The sequence below is a fragment of the Candoia aspera genome, chromosome 8, assembly GCF_035149785.1.
Source record: "Candoia aspera isolate rCanAsp1 chromosome 8, rCanAsp1.hap2, whole genome shotgun sequence".
Taxonomy (NCBI): domain Eukaryota; kingdom Metazoa; phylum Chordata; class Lepidosauria; order Squamata; family Boidae; genus Candoia; species Candoia aspera.
Window position 1 is genome coordinate 19741652 of NC_086160.1, and position 20151 is coordinate 19761802.

A 20151-nucleotide genomic window follows, 5' to 3' on the forward strand; every position below is an offset into this window, starting at 1 on the left:
TGCACAGAAAGAGGTGCTCATATCTACCATACCAGTAGATCAGAGTTATTGTCCATCATTGTCCATCTCATTTGAGGGACAGAGGAAAAGAGCTGTCTGCTATGCCCCAATGTTTGTCAGCCCAGTTTAAAAAAAAACCCTAGGTATGTTTTGTTCAGCACTGAGTTACCACTTCCAGTACAAGAATGGATCTATATATGCCCTTACACAATTAATGCAGGGTTCCAATGCAAGGAACTGCATATACCTACCTTTTTTTTTGTCATGCGGAGGATTTGAAGCTGTGTTTCTAGGTCACTTATCATAGGGTGAATAGCTTTGAGAATATAAAAAAGTTGTTTACACTCTGAGTGAAAACATTTGCACAGATGTACTGTATGTTTCTTTACAACAGGGCAATCCAAAATATATCCTTTCACATAAGCCTACAGATCTAAATGCAAAAATTGAAGGAAAGTCAGAGCAAGCATCTGATGCTAACTCAAAGCGAAGACCTATCATTTATGCCAATCTCAAAAGTTTAACTTCATTTTGCTAAAAAGTATCCTAAATAATATGAAATCTGGCAACTTGATTTGGCTTGTTAGCTTCAGTTTTGAGAGAAAAGCTTTCAGGAAAAATGAAAGAAAATAGATTTAAAAGATGATGATGATGGATCATCCAGCCAGTCCAAAACTGGGCTGAAAGGAGCTGTAAGTAATTTTTGCCCTAATGTTGGATGAGGGAACAAAGCAAATTAAGCACATTTTAGCAGTCCTGTCAATACAATTCATTGTGATAGATTTAGCTATAATTGTGGAGGAAAAAACTGTTTGTAATGAGGATCATACTGTGTTATTTTAAAGGGAAGTTGTTTTTTTTAAATTCAGTACATATAATGTCAGATAACTACTGGAGTTAAAATTAATGTAATTAAATATGTAACTTGTTAAAGGAAAAACTGATTCAGAAAACATTAGGAAAAGAACCTATTTTAAAACTTTCCTAATTAGTTTCTCAAAGCTTTCCAGCTGTTAAAAACAGGGAAGAAATTATATCTAAAAGCATGGGGTTTTGTTCTGTCCATTCTTGAATATGAACAAATGAACCATTTGTTGAGAATCTTATTTTAGAAAATCAGCAATGTTTTGTTGGCTGTAGATTGATCTCTTTATATGAAGAATGGTAAATGCCACGGTTATGAATGTATTATTTTTATATAAATTGTAATTCTCAATAATGCATTCAAGTACTATTCCAAGTCAGCCCCCCAAACAAGAAAAATATATAATTCAATATAATCACTCAGATCTTTAAAGTGAAAGAATGTCAGTGTAGGTCAGTAGATGTTGAATAGCAAGTCAACATGTTCATTTCCTGAGCACCCAGCTTCATATGCAGAAACATCATGGGATCTATAAGCCATCTAGGGATTTTATTGCCTTTGAATGGAAGTGCATAATGGGATGTTTTACATTCCCTCAAGTTGAAAAGTCTCTGCATATGGAATTCCATCATAAAGGGGCTAAGTGATCTAGTTCATCCTTCTCTGCACTCTCCTAGGTTTGGGTGGGCATAGACTCTAAAACATTAGGTGGTGTTCCAAAGGCATGCCTAGTATTTCTTTAATTAAGAACTGACTCAAAAGCAAAATATGTAAAGAAGAATGGGTTCGGAACTGATTACAGCTATGTTCACATGTATGGCTACTGTGGATGTTCAACCATGGAAGCTCAAGGGCTTCCTTGACTGATGTCATGTCTATGTTATAGAAAGATCAGAAAAGGACAGACACCTATTGAAAAAGAATCTGGCATTCAGGTCAGAGCTGGAAACTTCTTTACTTTGACATTTTAAGTGCACATACACTCTACAACCTTGAAAATAAATTTGTATATTGTATATTGTGGGGAAAGACAAACACTAAGATTTTTTGCTTATCCTATCATGCATTTTCAGAAGAGCAAAGCCTATGGTCCACGGGCATCTGCAGAATGGAAGCTGGGGTGGACAAGTGATGAAATGTGCATTACAATGCAAATGCTGCCCCTTACATACTTGTTTGTGACATCAGAGTACAAGTACAAAGAATGGCGCTTGGGCTGTGATGTCACAATTCACTTTTTGTTATTTTGGCTAGCTGAAGAGACCTGCACTCAGATCTATTGTCATGGTTCCTGTTCCAATGTTCCTGAAACATCGTAACCAGTTCCCATGCCATGCTGGTGTTGACACGTGTTATTGCAAAGGAGGGGGCTGCTACTGTTCCTTGGTGCCAGGCAGTGAGCTGGGTGATGCAAGTACCGAGGAATGCATGTTTGGGTTATCTCAACTGGTCAAGGACATTACCCAGAGACTGGCAGTAACAGTTAGGAACACCTGCAAGGAGATGGAGTTGTACTGACTTTGGGAGGAGGGGCTTGGGATTGCTTGTGAATTAATTGGGAGAAATCCCGGGCTTTTAGTATTCTCAGCTTTGCCTGTGTTTCTGCATACTACTCATTATTAAATTAGATATCCATAGAATACCTGTGTGACTCTGATTACTATTTTGAATAGGCAGTCATTACATCTATTCTCAGAAAATCATGGTGGCATTTTACATCTTTCCATATTACCATTTAATGTTCTGTGTAAACCAGACCAAAATCTTTGTGAAGTAATCTCACACCAGATCCTCTTTTTAATATTTATTTTAATGTAGCTGAAGTTGAACCACACCTGCTGGCTTCTTTGCAGAAAATATAACATTTTATTCCTAAAAATTCCTTTGGCTGTTGGCCCTGACTAATGTCACACTCAGGTGGACTCTCAATCGTTCTTGTCAAATATGTGTTGCTAGCAATTAGCAAAGTAGTGGGATCTGCCAGAAATTTGTTAGCACAGGTCATAGATCTGGAGGAGGGATGGGGAAGAGGGAGAAAGCTTGCCAGTACCATTAAGGAAGCCAAAAGAATTACTCATCAGTCAAATGCTGAGCTATATGTGCAATTACTTTTCAGTCTTGTGTCCCTTCTGTGTTAAAAATTAGAAGTCCTATGTGTAATAACTTCCAAAGATGCCACAATTTTTCCAAGATGCAAATACTTGTTGCAAATTTCAGCAAGCATTATAAAATGATTCTTTTAAAAAGGAGCCACATTTCTAAAAAGCTTCTTTCTTTTAAAAGCTTCAGAAGGTAACATGGGAGTAGCTGGTATGTATGGATGAATCTATCAAAATTGGTTTCAGCCAATTATGCACTTGTTTGTTCATCTCATTTCTGTATCATATTATTATTTTTTTGTTTTTTTAATAAATTTCAAACATAAAATTTTCGCATATATATTCAGGTACCCATTTCCTGGGGCTTTTGTTTGACATTTTCATAAATAGACACCTTTTTATGTGCACATATCCTTAATATTTGCATGTTTGAATGCCCTTTTTTTAAAAAAAAAATCAGAATTCCAAGATGTATAAGTAACAAAGGATAACTTCCTTTTGGGTTGCATATTGCTTAGGTCAACGTCAGTTAAAAGAAGAATCAAATGTTACTGCTTTCATTACTAGAAATTCATCCCAACCTAGCTCCCTCAGCCCCTCCTTTGTGGGGTGCCACAGGATTCGATGCTCTTTCCACTTCTGTTTTAACATCTCCATGATTTTCATATGCTGATAATACCCAATTACATGTTTCAACTCCAGGCCAGCCAAGTGAGGCTGTTGAAGTTCTGTCTCAGTGCTAGGAGGCTATGAGGACATGAATGGGGAGAAACCAACTCCAGAGCAGTCTTTCCAAGACTGAGTGGCTGTGGCTGATGGGACCATCCATATCCAGGGATTTCACAATCTTACTCCTGGATGTGGTTGCACTTCCCTAGTCAGGACTGGTGAACAACTTGGGGGTTCTCTTGGACTTCCATCTCCTGCTCAAAGAACAGGTGCTATCTGTGGCCAAGAGGCCCCTTTCGTAGCTACATCTGGTGTGCCCTTTCCTGGATCAGTTTACCCCTCAGACAGTCACTCATGTCCTTGTCACTTCACAGCTGGAGTATTGCGATGCTGTCTACATGGGGCTGCCCTTGAAGACCACTTGGATATTTCAACTGGTTCAGAATAAATGGGTGTAAGTAGTGATGAGCGTGTGACATCTCTGCTTTTTGAGCTGCACTGGTTGCCAGTGCTTCCAGATGTGATTTGAAGTGCTGGTTATTACCTATAAATCCCTACATTGCATAGTGACTGGTTATTTGAGGGACTGCCTGTCTCCCATGGTTTTTGCCCATCTGGTATGACTGGAGATCCAAATGGCTCCCACCCTGATGGCATTCTGGAAGGCCTTGAAAACATGGCTGTTGTCCCATGCCTTGGGGCAGGGTGTTACAGTATGTTATGATATGTTGCTTGGATTGTCATCTTGTAATTATTTGGTAGCTAGTTTTGTAATTTGTTTGCGTTTATTTTTTGTGAGCCACCTAAAGTTGGTTGGAGTCGAGTGGCATCAAAATTGAATGAATGAATGAATGAATGAATGAATGAATGAATGAATGAAAGAAAGAAAGAAAGAAAGAAAGAAAGAAAAGAAGAAAAGAAGAAAAGAAAAGAAAAGAAAAGAAAAGAAATGGTGGAGAAATAGGTGGCAAAAAACAATTGATAGCAACAGTGGTATATGAGATAAATTTAAATTCCTGCTCAAAATATAACTTTCAGCAGCTCAATTGTCTGTCTGTTTGTTTATTTGTTTGTTTATTTGATTTATATGGCTGCTCACCTCACAACAGTGACTCTTTGAGTGAAAGGAATATATGAAGCACATCACACTTAAGTATTTTATCTTTAATTTTTGGTCCAGACCTAATGCTTCCACCTCCTGTTTACAATCCAGAAAGGGGGGGTGGGGTTCGACTGAGAGAGTGACTGGGCCAAAATCATTCAGCCAGCTATGATGCCTAAGGGAGAACTAGAATTCATATTCTCCTGATTCCCAGTCCAGCACCTTACCCACGTTACCAAACTGGTTCTCAAAAAACATTACTCAAAAAATTACATACCTACCATGTTCATCTATGGAAAGCTGTAAATTGACACCACTTACATTAACTTTTAAACTTACTTTTTTTTTACTTTTACTTATATTTACTTTAGTTGTAAATGACTTACTGCAATATCAATCTCTTTCTGGCCCGTACCAACACAGAAGAAACCACTTCAAATCTTAGCACGTGGGAAAACAAGGGTGACTAATATAAAGCAGAAAAACTAAGAACAGGCTCATGCTCTGCAAATCAGATATGAGCTATGGCTTATAGGATCAGAATGATAGAGCCATAATACTACATCACATATATACAGCACCAATTTCAAGACCAAAGTGCAGTGTCATTTGGATTTAACCCAGCAAAATTTAAGAACTAGTTCAAATGTTATGCCACGTTTGAGCCACATTATATGGCTGTTGCAAAACAATTAGTTTGCAGATCACAAAGGAACTGTTCCTGTCTTTAGAAAGACCCAAAAGGCACTATTTTCCACCCCATATATATATGTGTGTGTATGTGTAGGTGAATAAACTTGTCCTAAAAGAAGCTTTATTAGTCCCTAGCAATTTCCACACACTGTATATCCACTTGCAATAATGATTTTGCCTTGAATTATTGTTTGAATTGAGGAAATATATCTGCCATGAACTAAGAGGCTATGGAGAAGGGGAAGTGGGAATAAAAATATGCAGTCATAAATATTGCACTATTTTTACTTCTTTTGACCCCAGTTTTAAGAGAATGGGTCCTTTTTGCACTGTCATTTGGGGGAGAAAATCAACCCCCCACCCTTTTCCCCTATGAAATCTCTTTAAAAATGTAAAAATCCATTTGCAGTTCAGCAAATTCACCAACATTGTAATTACTTGGGCAGTGGTAAGCTGTGAGGCGTGGCATCATTTTTGCCTGTCAGTCATGCAGTTTATTTCCAAGGCAAATTGGAAAGACCTTGGAATGACTGTCTCCCAAAGGTTGTGATGCACACATGGCTAGAGGTATAAAAAGTCTCTTCAAGCCTGCCTCTCTTCAGAGTAAAATTACATACACAGAGAAATCTTTCTTTGCAAAAAAAAAAAAAAAGGGGGGGATTTCTGTGCATTAGTCTCTTTCCCCTCCTCTTTTTTCTCTCACAATCCCAGACCAGTTGGAGGATAGAATGTGGGCTCTAGTGGCTTTAACATTCTATCTATCTGTTCACTGAATAATTGATTTCAAACTACTAGCTAGTTCTGTACATGGATGCTTCAACTTCTATCAGTGCACACATGTTAAACCTGCTGTATGAAATCATATTATTACGGTTTGGATTGGCCAAGACTATTTTTGTAATTCTGTGTAATTCTTCTAATCCTCATCTTCAACTCAAAGGAAAATATCTATGGGATCCATTGAAATCCGATAATTTATTCTGATCCAAAATGCTAAATTTGGTATAGGATGACATTTAACATTAACTCAAGCTCTTCAATGCATGATGAACAGTCATTGCTCAAAATACGGACCTTTTTTTCCAATAGTCCCATACAAATGATAAGTAATGTGGAGAAAAAAATTATTTGAATGCTGCACACAATGCACTCAGGGCATAGCATGAGCTACAGAAGTATCCCAAGTGGGTAAGGTAAAATTGTGATAATGTTTCATGGTCTTTCGAACATCTCATAACATTCCGGAACCTAGAAGATTTTTGCAGGCTTTTTTTATCACCATTTCAGTCATTTATGAGCTGGCAAAACAAGAGCATTAATGTGATGAATATCCCCCATCCCAATGGCTGGATTTGGTCATTATAGTTTTAATTTTAATAATGTTCTTCCTTTATCAAATGGTTTATTTTTCATTTCTCAAGTATTACTAATAAATGATATTTGAGTGCCATTGAGAGTTAGGGATAATTAATTAGTGGTTTCCTACTGACATTTTCTCATTGCTTGACTAGAGCTGGGATCTTTTTTTTTTTTTTACTAACTTGATTAGCACTGTTATTCTGTGGATTCCTGTCTACTGTCAGTGATAATTTAGAAATACTAATAAATTGAATACTGTAATAAGGCCATTGGATTTCTTCACTTAAGGTTACACTTAGGAATAGGGACCTGTCCTGAGAAGGTAACAAGTTGCTTGGTTCAAAGCTGGCAAGTCCTGGCAAAGTTAGCTGAGTTCTAAAGAGCAGTTGTGGGACCTTTCTGGAGTTCCACCCATATTTTGATAGCAGCTCTGGATGATAACTGAAGCCCCAAATGAAGCAATAATGGAATTGGACTATGACTCAAAGAGGAAAAAGAGCTGGAATGATTTGAGAAGTTGAAAAGAACTCAAGAAAACTTTATTTAACTTTACATATTAGGTTTTTTTCCAGTTTTTTTTTTCATTTTCCACTTTCCACAACAGTCTTTTTTCTACAAAAATATGATTTTTAATATTTCTTTTTTTGTGTGGTAGCTCTACCAAGTAACTTAAGAGGCAGAAAGAATAACATATACCTATTAATCATAGCAGCATTGTAGTCTTTGTAATGGTGATCGAAGAGGTCCTAAGTAAGAATTTTTCCTCTTTGTAGATATATGACGATATTGAGAATTAGTTATTATAGTTTCTATAGAAAATGCTTCATTCTAGTTTTACTGATCAAACGCATTTGTCACTGTTTATTAGTGTGGCTTTCATTTGCACTAGACCTTTAAAAAAAATTTCAGCAAATGAGATCAGTTGGAATTCAACAATTCCAGTATGAAACTATGGGTCAACTCCATTTAAATCCAAAATTTGCAACGTTATGAAATCAAGAAATTTTCAAGTTTTTTCAAAGATTTTTCAACTTTAAATTCAATGTTCAAATGTTGGCATCTTAAATCTGACAGTCAAATTCAATTCTCTTGATGGTTTAAAATGAAATTAATGTAGTGTTTACATGATTCTGTTGCAAGTTATCTATCAGAAGTAGTCAAACAGAGAACACTGTTCTATATCAGCTTTCAGGTGCAATCCCTATATTATAAAGAATAATGGAAAAAAGTCAGATTTAAATACTTTGCAAAATCATTCACATTTGACAGCAATTAAAAACTACTGGGAACAGATTTCCTGCTCATCAATGTCTCTTTTCCAGCTTCAAGTTCTTAGCTAGTGATGGGAAATCTTTCTATGTTTTTAGTTCCAGGTGACTGTGTTGCACTGAATAAAGATGGGGTCACTGTCAGGGTAATCCTTTGTGATTGCTGACTATTGCTGAATGAAGCAAGTAACATATAGGACTCTGCAAGGTGGCCTTGCTTCATTTTGACAAGGGCTATGCATTCTGCCAAATGATTCAGGAGAAGTGCTTCAGAACTAATGTAAGCATGAGGGCTACTACCTTCAGGCTACAAAATCAGACAAAGGCAGAGTTAACATGCTTGCTATTGTAAAAATTGGCTCCCGGACTAATAAAGATTCAGGAGACAGCCAGCTGCAAGTTTATTCATTTCATTTTACTTATTATTACTGATGAGACCCACCACCTCTCTGGATTTCAAGAAGGCAATTAGAAAGAAAAAATTAAAAGCCTATGCCAGTGTTTCTCAACCTTAGGAACTTTAAGATGTGTGGACTTCAACTCCCAGAATTTCCCAGCCAGCGTGAATTGTGGGGGTTAAAGTCCACACATCTTAAAGTTCCCAAGGTTGAGAAACACTGGCCTATGCCATAATGTACACTCAGATATATCAGTCCTAGATGGGAATTAAGTCACTTGCTAGACTTCTTATACATATTTTTCTCAATAAATCTAAATGAAGCGACACTGTGAGAAAAGAATAACTTTTGGTTTTAGGGAGATGCCAGAGATTGACAAGTATCCCTTTGCTTCTGTGTAGTGGACATTCAGATTTTTACAGCCAAGTTCTGGTAACCCTACCAAGCACAGCACCTTTCTGCTTCTCTTTAAAGCAGCCATGTCTTTTTTTCCCCCAGGCTTCCATATGAGCTTCATATGCAACTGCTTTAATGAGTAGTAGAAAGAAACAGCATTTGCATGAAGCAATTTTTTCCAAATCACTTTCATAGTGGCATTGCCCTGATGTTTTCCTCATCATGGTACAGTACAGACACAATCTGTCTCGTTGAAGCACTTCATATTCTTTAAGACTTCTTCCAATACTCACTGGGAGAACTGAAAGACAATTCTGCAATGTGCAGAATATTTGCAGAAGCCTCTTCTGAGTTCTGTAAGAGTGAACACAGTGCTTCATTTCACATTTCAAAAGTGGAGGCCACGTTATTGTATACAACAGCTTTGGAAGAAAGCTTTGCTAAAAGCATTGTCAGGGTGACGCATCCTTTTGAAACCCTGATAAAATGCTACCACTTCCATGGCATTTCTCGCCCTGTAGAATGAGCTAGACCTGGCTGATTTCACATTTAGGCCCTCCAACTTCAGAGTCAATATGCTACTGAGTACCAATTGCTGGGATTCTGCAGTGGGAGAAGATTGTTGCCTTGATGCCCTCCTTTTGCTTTCTGATAGGCAACCAGTCAGTAGCTATGGAAACTGAATGCTGAATTATATAACTCTTGTATATAATGTATATAAGTATGAGAATCTCATACTTCCCTACAGGAGAAATGGGATTTATTCTACTTGTTTTTAATATTTGCTCTGATAAAATTTTGACCACATATGTAACTTGTGGATCTTTTTTCTTCTTCAGTTCATCTACAATTCTACTCAAATGTACGAGATAGCAATTATATTTTATTACATTGATTAAATATTTAGTTAAAAATGGGTACCATAAGAGACCCTTTTTAAAATATATACAGTATATAACAGTCTAAGGCCTGCCTGTGTTTGACATTTAATTAAAATCACAATATGTTGCTTAGTATCTAATTATTTGAAATCATGCAATTTAACACCCTCAAGAATTCTTCCTCCATACAATTCTCAACGGTTGCAGCCAACTACCAAGTTTGAAAAAAATGGAGTTGTTGCCAAGATTTAGAACAGCACTGTTCCATAGTTTCATCTAAATATTCTGCAAATTCCTGTCCGTGACCCAAAACAACGGTGTGTTTTTTTAGAAACACATATCAGCCTTGCTTTCATGGGTTGTTTCCTTCTACCAGCCTTATTCACATAAATGTTTTGCCAAACCATCCTCATGAGTAAATAGGCTCAAGTTGCTATAAAACTGTCCACCCCCTCCATGGAGAGCAAACATGGCAGGTCAAACACACATGTGCAAACAGCCCCAGGTTATTTAACTGAAGGAAGCAATCAGCATGCTTCTGAGTACAACATTGATTCCTGGGTTATAATAAATAGAAAGATCCAACATCCATTATGTCAGCTATCATGAACTGTAATGTTGTTTCTCTCTGAAATCTATGCAAATGGTAATTGCAAAAGACTAAGCCTCCAGCCATATACTGTACATCCTAAAAGAAAAATCACTTACTCTACATATGAGTCCCATTCTTCAGTTGCTTTTATTTGTAATCAGAATCAGGAATCTGTTTCCTAGTATAAAATATATGTTGCATAGTATAAAAGATATCCTGTAAAGTAGATCTCAGAGGCATGCAATACCAGATTAAAATTGTTAATCACTCAACTTTTTGCTTGGAGTTTTAAGGTGATACCTACATACTGAGTAAAGTGTTATTTATTACTTTTATTTTTGCAAACAAAGCATTGTCTATTAGCAGCTATTTGGATGCAACACAGTCTTCTTTACATGTACTTATAAGTGAGCAGGAAAATTGTGAATTAGATGGCAGTCTCAGTACAATTAGGCAGGGATAGAGTAACTATGTATCAATGTATTTGGTACATTGCCACTTTTATGTTTTGTGATGAAGAAATCTGTCAAGTATACAATTATTACTTAGTTTTATCTAACTATACTCTGAAAAAAAATCTTAAACCTTATTTGGTTCTGATGAGCCACAGATAGATTATTGTTGACCAAAGCTTTTAGTGAACCTAGGTCATTCATAATAATTTAATGTCATGCAATGAATATTCATATAGAAATACTCTGTTATGTGGTCAAGACAGTAATTAAATTTATCCAGTTGTGTTAGCAAAAGGTCACTGGCTCTCTTGTCCTTTCAATAGATACATGTGTAAATAGTAACATGTGATAAAACCATATTTTATTTCTGCAATCAAATATTCTAATCCTTTGATCTTTACAAAACGCTAAATAAAATGTGGCAGATAGGGAATGTAACAACACTGCATGAATCTTTTATCTAAAATAATTCCACTCCCATCTGCCTCTTCTTCTTTTTTCCTAAATGGCCTCTTTGCAGTATCCTCATCAACTCTTTTTTATGATTTGTGTATGTCACACACTTTTTCACAAAAAAAATCTGTGTTGCTGGTGTGTTGTATGTATTAATAAAACACTGTAAAATGAAGTCTTATGTGATACTTCATTTTAAAACACTTTCACCCATTAAAGGACAAACACAAAAGGGTATATAAGTAAAACAATATAAAGGAGTATTTTAATGCAATTAACATCCACTCAGTTAGTTTTGGGCAGTATCTGATCAATATGTTCATGTGTATCCATCATACAAAATAGCAAGCTAGTGAATGCTTTAGCAAACCACTCATACATAGCATTCTTTATAAAATTCAGAAGCAAATAGACAGAACAATAGAAATTACCAATGCAATTGAGAAACAATAATTCAGAATATCAAATTCAAGGAACCAGAAGAAAAGGAAAGTGAAAGGCTGCAGAAATTAAAAGCACAAGTCCTATATGGGAAAATATTAGAAGACAGAAAACCTCCACCAATAAAATGAATGGAAAATAGACTTAAAAACAAAAAGATGTTGATGTTTGGAATACAATGAAAAGAATTTTGTTACAGAATGCCTCACAAGTATGTGGAGAAGTAGGGGAAAGGTTGCTTGGTGGAATGACTGAAGCTGCAGATGGCAAAAAATTATTATAAGAATATAATTGCTGCAAAAAATAAGAACAAGAGAAAGATATTATATAAGGTGTATTTAGAGAAAAAACGTACTTTCAATGAACACTTAAGATTAAGGAAAGCCAAGAAAATGCAACTGATCTAGATGGAGAATGATTTTTTATTTTTGAAAATGGTTGCAGAAGGCTGAACAACGGGTCTCCAGCAGAATGAATGGAATTAAAAATAAGTCATAGAATGATTTGGGGTGAAACTGAAATGAAGAAAGGGTTCTTTTAGAGATTTGCAAAGGAATGATAGTCACATGTTGAAGAGTGGAATCAAAATCAATATATAAATGTTAGTGTCCAAGAAAAAACACATTCGAAAGAAAATCATAAATACTGTGAGAATTTTGAAAAATGGTAATGCTGCAGTTGCGAATAATACTACTGGAGAAATGTTAAAATACGGATGTATGGAGGGAGGGAGGGAGGGAGGGAGGGAGGGAGGAAGGAAGGAAGGAAGGAAGGAAGGAAGGAAGGAAGGAAGGAAGGAAGGAAGGAAGGAAATAAGACTGTTATACCTACCTTAGAAGTTAGAGTTGGGTATGTCAGTAGAAATAAAAAAGTAAACTAAACCATTTGAATAGAGTTTTTAGGAAGCATGTATGGTGACATGAAAAGAGATATTAGTGAATGCTGAATGAAAGTAGATGGAAAACTGAGTGATCAATATGAAAAAAGTATTTTGAGATGCTTTTGTCATGTTGAAAAAATGAACAAGGATTAAATCGAAAAACAAATATATGAGGGAGAAGGACTTGGTCAAGAAGAATGGAAAGACTGAAGAAGATGAAGTTGGATGGAGTTAATGAGATCCTGACAAACAGAGAGGCAAGAAGCTTAAAGAACAAAAGGCAGTGTATGTAGCAGTGGAAGGGCATGGTGGAAGCAAGGATGGCTTTCAAGGTTAGAAAGGTATGAAAAGATATTCTGAATGGTGCTGGTGTAAACTAATTTTTGCTACATTTCTTTTTCTTTTTGCCTTGAATTTCTAAGTTACCATTTCTTATTTGTTTTCTGAACTCGACATAATGTTGCTTACCCCAAAACAGAATAGCATAATGAGTCTACCTGTCTATATACATTTTTACAGGGTCAAATCCCAAGAAGAGGAGGTGACTTCAAAGAGATTTTGAAAATTGTCTCTTCCATTCTGTATGTTTGTTGGTTTCAACACCACAATGTGGCTGTGATAGAGCATACTTTGTCTAACATGAAGGCTGGCAGTACAACATACCAGACAATGCTTCTTCACACGAGAGCATTTCAGGGGGCTTTTAGTTGAAAAAATATGGTGCTGACTGACTCTGTTATATAGACATTTATGGAGAATTCAAACCTGCAGGGGACTGTTATTAGGAAGCTGATGCTCAAATTACAAAAAGGTCAGCAATATTTAAAAAGGAGCAACTATTGGGTTTGGATATTTAGCTTTAGTTCCATGGAATGTAAATATTATCCTTCAAAAATTTAATGCTGAAGTGACATAATTAAATAGGCTTAGTTGTTACAAGATAGATCAGATTTTTTAAAAAGCTCTTGGCTGAGATGACTATGGCCATTGCTGTGACATTGTATACTTCATGAGGAGTTTAAAATAACTCCCAATGAAATCCAGTGTCCGCTGAGCTTGCACAATTTATAAGAAGCTCAGTTTTAGCAAAGTTACCTTTATCAAACTCTCAATTGGTTTATGAATAGAAGTTTGGTGGTAAATGACTTGAAAAAGCTACAGGGACCGCCACTTAACTTATGTGAAAATAACTCAGTCATGTGAAATCTGTTTTCATTTTCTTTTGAAAATGCTACCTTTGAGATACATTTGCAACAATGCAAACATCTTACATACAGAGAGTCACTGAAGGAGTGAAGAGAATTCAAGGCAAACTCATTGCTTTCAAAGTTACAAATGCCTGCAAATTATTGAGCTAGTGAGAAGATTTTGCATTGATTTGCTGAATTGAATTCTTATAATTTAATCATGAAAAACATGTAGCCATTACTTGTATGCTTTGCTTCTAATTTTGCTCTGATATTTAATATCCATCATCACACATTTTATTGATGGCCAACCCTATTTGATGGCTTCAAATAGAGCTTTTCAAACTAGCATTGATCAACCAGTGGATTTTAGCTATGGTAGCTGGTGGAGACTGCATTATCTTAAGTAGAATATCTCTGAATAAAAGACACTGGAAATGAAATAAATCAAAAAACCTTCATGTCTGATTAGTCACATGTGGCAAAGTGACATTACTATTTATGTTATTCTTAAGTCTACTACTATTTATTTCAATTTGTTTTTACAAAGCTGCACTAGGTGAATATTTCATTTGATTCCGGAGCGCTTTTTTTCTTATGTTACATTCCTTCAACTAATATATTAAAATATTTTAACACAGATACGTGTCTATGATCAGATCATCAGAATCAGAATCTTCTTTAATTTAGGGGGAGTGATCTAGTAGGAGGAGATTGGGAGCTGAGGATGAAACCCTTCTATCTCAGCTGACTGGAAAAACGGTGGCATGGTGGGACTGCATTTATTAAAAAAAAATTAAGCACAGGGAAGCCAGAAGCTGGCAAGCAAAATCATTTTTAAATGTTTCTGCCAGGGTTTAAACCAGCAACCTTTGATTTACAAGGTACATTATGCTGCCTATAATATTGGAACAGTTAAGCAAAAAAGGGAAAGTCTAAAAAATATTAGAGCTAATAGTAAGCATTGGCTCAGTTCAAGAAGTGTTCCTTCCTCTGCAAAGTAACCAGTGAACTGCAGACTCTGGTTCTATAATACAGTAAAGAATATCAAGGAGAAGAGCCCTTGAGGCAACATAAAAGGGAATGACTGTTTTTGACATGCATCAGGAAAACATGAAAGGAGGTTGAATTTGAAAATGGGAGAATAGTGAATACAGGCTCCTGTTGTTCATTTCTGCCCTGAAAAATTGATTTCCGATCTGTGTTGGAGCTGGGATGGCCAGGCAGCGTGGATAAGCCGTAAGTTGTTATTTAGAAAAATAAAGTTCTCCAATTATACATGTATCATTTCATTGTTTATTCTGAAGTCATGATTTAAGATTTTCTTCAGTTGTGTAAGCTTTGTCATGGAGTGCTGTTGGTAAACCATAGATTGCTGAGCCTGGAGATCTCCTGATAATGGATGCTTTAGTAAAGTGGACAGTGCTTACAGGATTTTTATCTTCAAGTTTCAAGAGAACTAAACAAATAGATTAGATACTAGCAGCTAGGCGAATGAAAGAGTTCTTTAAATATCTGAGAGGGCTAGTACTTTATAGTGTGACACAATGGGAGCAGAATAAAGCCTCTCACACTTTACCGTATTTTAGAGATATATTCTGGATGGTTTGGATGATTTGCAATGTAATTTGATTTAAATATGGTCTCATTGGTTACATGATGTTTATCTTTCTTACTATAGATCAGTGTTTCTCAACCTTGGCAACTTTAAGATGCGAGGACTTCAACTCCCATAATTCCCCAGCCAGGACTAAGGAACCTGACATGGTGCAGCACTACAAGCTTTGCAAGATTCCCATCCAATCCCGAGTTAGGCTGTCCCTGCCCAAAGCCAAGACAGGAAACAAATAACAGCTACAAATAAGCAGGCTCCTCTTAAGACCCTCCTACCTCATGTCAACCAAATATTGCTGCTCCTAAGAGCTTCCCAAAATGGTATGTTGACATTTATTTATTTATTTATTTATTTATTTATTTATTTATTTATTTATTTATTTATTTATTTATTTATTTATTTATAATGGGCCCTGCTTTGCATTAGAAGCAATTCCAAAGCATGGTTCCCTAGAATCACAGAATTGCAGAGTTGGAAGGGGCCACAGGGATCATCTTAGTCCAACCCTCTCCATTGTGCAGGAAAAACTATCAAACCACCATGAGAAGTAGATGTCCAGACTCTAAAAAAAATCCTCCAGAGATGGAGAATCTACAATCTTCATAGGTAGACGGTTTCCATGTTGTACAGTTCTTATTGTCTGGAAGTTTTTCCTTATATTTAAATGAAATCTTGGTAGCTGCAACTTTTAGCCTTTCCTTGTGGCCCTAGTTTCTATGGCAGCATAAAAGAGTTCCTGAACATCTTCCATATGGCACCATTTTCTGTACCTGGACATTGATATCGTGTTATGTCTTCATTAAACTGAACATCCCAAGTCCCTTCAATCTGTCCTCATAGGGCATGTCCTGAAGTCCCTGTATCATTCTCATTACCCTCCTGTGAACCTGGTCTATCCTGTCAATATTCTTCCAGAAGTGTGGTGCCCAACTGCTGCAGCCATGAAGTCACACTGTTTAGGGTGAATGTGTTTCCATTTAATTAACAGAAATCCATTGCATGCATTAATGAAAAGGAAAGAAGCCCTCTTTGGTGCTGATTTCACTGGATAGTTATCTGTCCCTGAGACTTATACCATTTTTGCTGTGAGCTGCAAAGGAAGCCAGTGGCATTTTTAGCAGCAATCTGTGATGGAATGTGTCCCTGAAGGAGGGGGCGATCTGGTGGAATCTGGCACTGCAGCTGGTTCCCAAGGGGGGAACACATTCCAGACTGATAAGCAGCTTCACAGCCCAGACTCTGTTACTGGGAAGGTTAAGAGGTTCAGGGTAGCTGCACCCTAGAGCCTTTCTGGGGTATTTTCTCTTAGGTTGGTTGGGTAGCTTTTAGTCTGGCAAGATTCTGTCTATAGGTTGAGCACAATAAAGAACTAGAGTTGGAATAATGGCTCAGCATGGCTCTTGCCAGGTTGCCTGACATCAACCTTGCCAGACTAAAAGCTACTGAACTAATCTAAGATAAAATACCCCAGAAAGGCTCTAGGGTGGAGCCTAGAAGATGTTTTGCACTGAAGATGTTGCCTAGTCTGGCAATGAAATGTCTGCAAGAAAATAACAAGGCTCAGAAAGCACCTAGGCTCCACAGTTCACCCCTGAGCTACAAATATTCGCTTCGATTGGTACCACATATGGGCGTCCAATGCTCCAGAAAGCATTTCGCACTGAAGATGTTGCCTAGTCTGGCAGTGAAACATCTGCAAGAAAACAACAAGCCTCAGAGAGCACCAAGGACTCCACATTGTCCAATAGTCTCACCAGTGTCCTCTATGCCAACTTTAAACATATAGATTGACCTGGTTTTTTAAGGTAACCCAGAAATTAACTGATTTCTTACACAGACTAGGATGATACAACACTTCCAATTTGATCCTGAGAAGGTTTCTCTGAGCATGCAGGAGCATGAACGTTGAACCTCTCTGAAACACATTAAAGCAGTTCCATCCTTTCCTGGGATGGGGCAACAGCTGTGGAAAATAGTCATGTGATCTTGGGAAAAGACACACTGATTTAAGATATTGTAGATTGGTGCTACATTTGCACCCAAACCACTTCTGGGAACCCAAATCCAAAGCATACCGCTAATTGCACCTTCTGTAATCAAAATGGGATCCTCACTTTCCAATAGGGAGCACAGAGTTAACAGCAAGCAATTCCCTCCAGGAAAAATATTGAATCTTTTCTCCTTTCCCCCTCTGATTTTATAAATCCTGGACATGCTTAATCCTGTTTAACTTACTGGTCCTTTCTTTCTGCAAACCTTGGAGTTCTCCCAAGCATAGGAGGTACCTCTTCTCAGTATCTCTTTTTTGGCTTCAGTCCTGTTGGCACTCTCCATCTCAGTTCTCTAGTAATATGCATCGCTACCAAGATGTTCATAAAATGGTACAACTGAGGATAGAAATGTGTCTGTTAAGACAGACTGTGTTCCATCCTATTTTGGAGCAGCAAAAGCATAATTTTATAGTTGAAGGTCAAATTCCAAAATGGTTACTCAGAGCCAGAGAAACACACAAAAAAGTAATTAGTAAGTCAGTTCTGAAGTCAAAAGCAAAAGATGTCACAATACTAGATGAGATTCAGACGGCAAAAATAAGACCAAAGATCAGGATCCAGGCAGTAAAAAGTAGATACACCAGATGTGGCATCCCAGAGTTCAAAATGCAATGTTAACCAATTGCACAGGCTGACAAGCAATAGGCATTGCTTTCAAAAAGGGCTACTCTGGTGACTTTATATTAGAACAATGGTTGCCAGTCAATGGTCGGGGAATCAACACTGGTACACAAGGGCATTCCAGGTGAACTCTAGTGTCGGCACCAAAATAAATTTTAAGGTTAAAAGGATAAAAACTCAGGAGATCACTAATTTTACAAGATGTTGGTGTCTTCATCTGAGATTTCAGAAAACTTCAGTTGGAAACACCCTGAGTTAACGGGTTTGTAAAACTTTTTTAGTCACTTTAATTCTTAAAAAAAACAAGTTTTATTTTACTTTGGGCAATTGTATATATAGCCTAAGGAGTATATGTGTATAAATACCCATAGCAACCAGTTGCTGATCTTGGCTTAGGTAGTGGTCCTCAAATGAGGAGATAGCGATCCCATAACGGGGGGGGAAAGGGAATGGTTGTACAAGAAATTATAACTAGCTATCCTGAATTGGCTGGTGTGCATTAGACCCACTAAGCTGAAGGATCATCCAGGCATATTGGCTACTTCTTAGTAGACCTTCATTCTTTGCCAGCAAACAGTTCAGCACCTTTCTGCCCTCTTCAGCTGCACAAGTGCCATTCTGAAGACTCTTAGTGAGTATATTTTAGAGTCCTGGGACTGATTCTGAGATATATCATGGGCTAGGGCAGGGTTTCTCAACCTTACCATTTAAGATGTGTGGACTTGAGCTCCCAGAATTCCCCTGCCAACATTGGCTGTACTGTACATGGTTTTCATCTTCTTACTGCTTTTTTAAATGTTTGTTGGACATATCAGGGAGTTTAGTTTAGCAGTAATATAAACAGCATCTCTTATAAAATGTGGTTAGATAAAAAAAAAAACAGTGCTGAAGAAAATGCACTCATTGGTTCATTTTGTCTCACAGATCCCTGTTTATGTTCCTTAGGGAACTTCAGCAGAGAAAGTTTAGAAGGTGCAAAGAACAAGAACAAGGTGCAGAGAACAAATACATCAGTGAATTGGGTTTGCTTTGAAGAAAAACCAAGGCCAAACCTGTTTATCTAGACTGTGTTGAAATGTGGAAATGCAGGGTCAAATGATTCTTCCTACATTTTTTTCTCCTACTTTTTAGAACTGCAAAAGTGCTGTAGGCAGCTCTCAGATTTACCAGGCAACTAGTGTGGGAAAAAGAACTTAACTCTTCTCTAGTTGTTCGATGCTCAAAATCAACAACCTTCTGAGCCACTTTCCCATTCACAGAGGAAACAGTAGGAAACCATAACATCTGCCATCACTGTAAAGGGAAAGGCAGCGTCGGAAAGCAAGTTTAAGCAGTAAATGGCTGGTAAGGATAGGACTCTTAGCTCCTCTTCCACTGCGCACTTTCAAAATCAGCTTTAAGTTTGTGTTTGCTACCTCTGCATCAGGCCCACTATCCATAAAAAAAAGTCTCAGAATCTCACTGTGAACTTTGTTTTCCCAACTGTTTTTAAGGTAGCTTAACACTAACCTTAGGTAGATTTCCATCCCAGTGTGATTTCCCCATTCATTTTGCCAAGGAACTTAAATGAGGAAGAACAGAAATGTAGGAGGCCCACTATCGATCAACACCCTCTCCAAATCTCACCACCAAGTTGGTTGTTCCAGTTGATTTCAAGGTAGCCTAACCCTAACCCTAACCCTTAGTGGATTTCAAGTCCAAAAGGATGCCCCAATTAATTTTTCCAAGAAAATATAATGAGTCAGAACAGAGACGGAAGAGGCCAGTATCAATAAACAGCCTCTCTGAACCTCACCATGAAGGTATAGGAGAGGATTTCTGCATTCATTCCACCAAGGAACTAAAATGAGGCAGAAAGCTACGGTAAGAGGCTCACTATCCATAGAGAGTCTCACTGAATCTAATGATGAAATTTGTTTTTGCACCAATTTCAAGGTAGCCTAACCTAACCCTAAGTGGATTTGCATCCCAATAGGATTCATTTTGCCAGGCACCAAAAATGAGTCAAAATGGAAATATATGAAGCCCACTATCCATAAAGAGGATCTATGAATCTTACTGTGAAGTTGGTTTTTCTCACTGATTTCAAGATAGCCTAATCCTAACCCTAAATGGATTTCCATCCC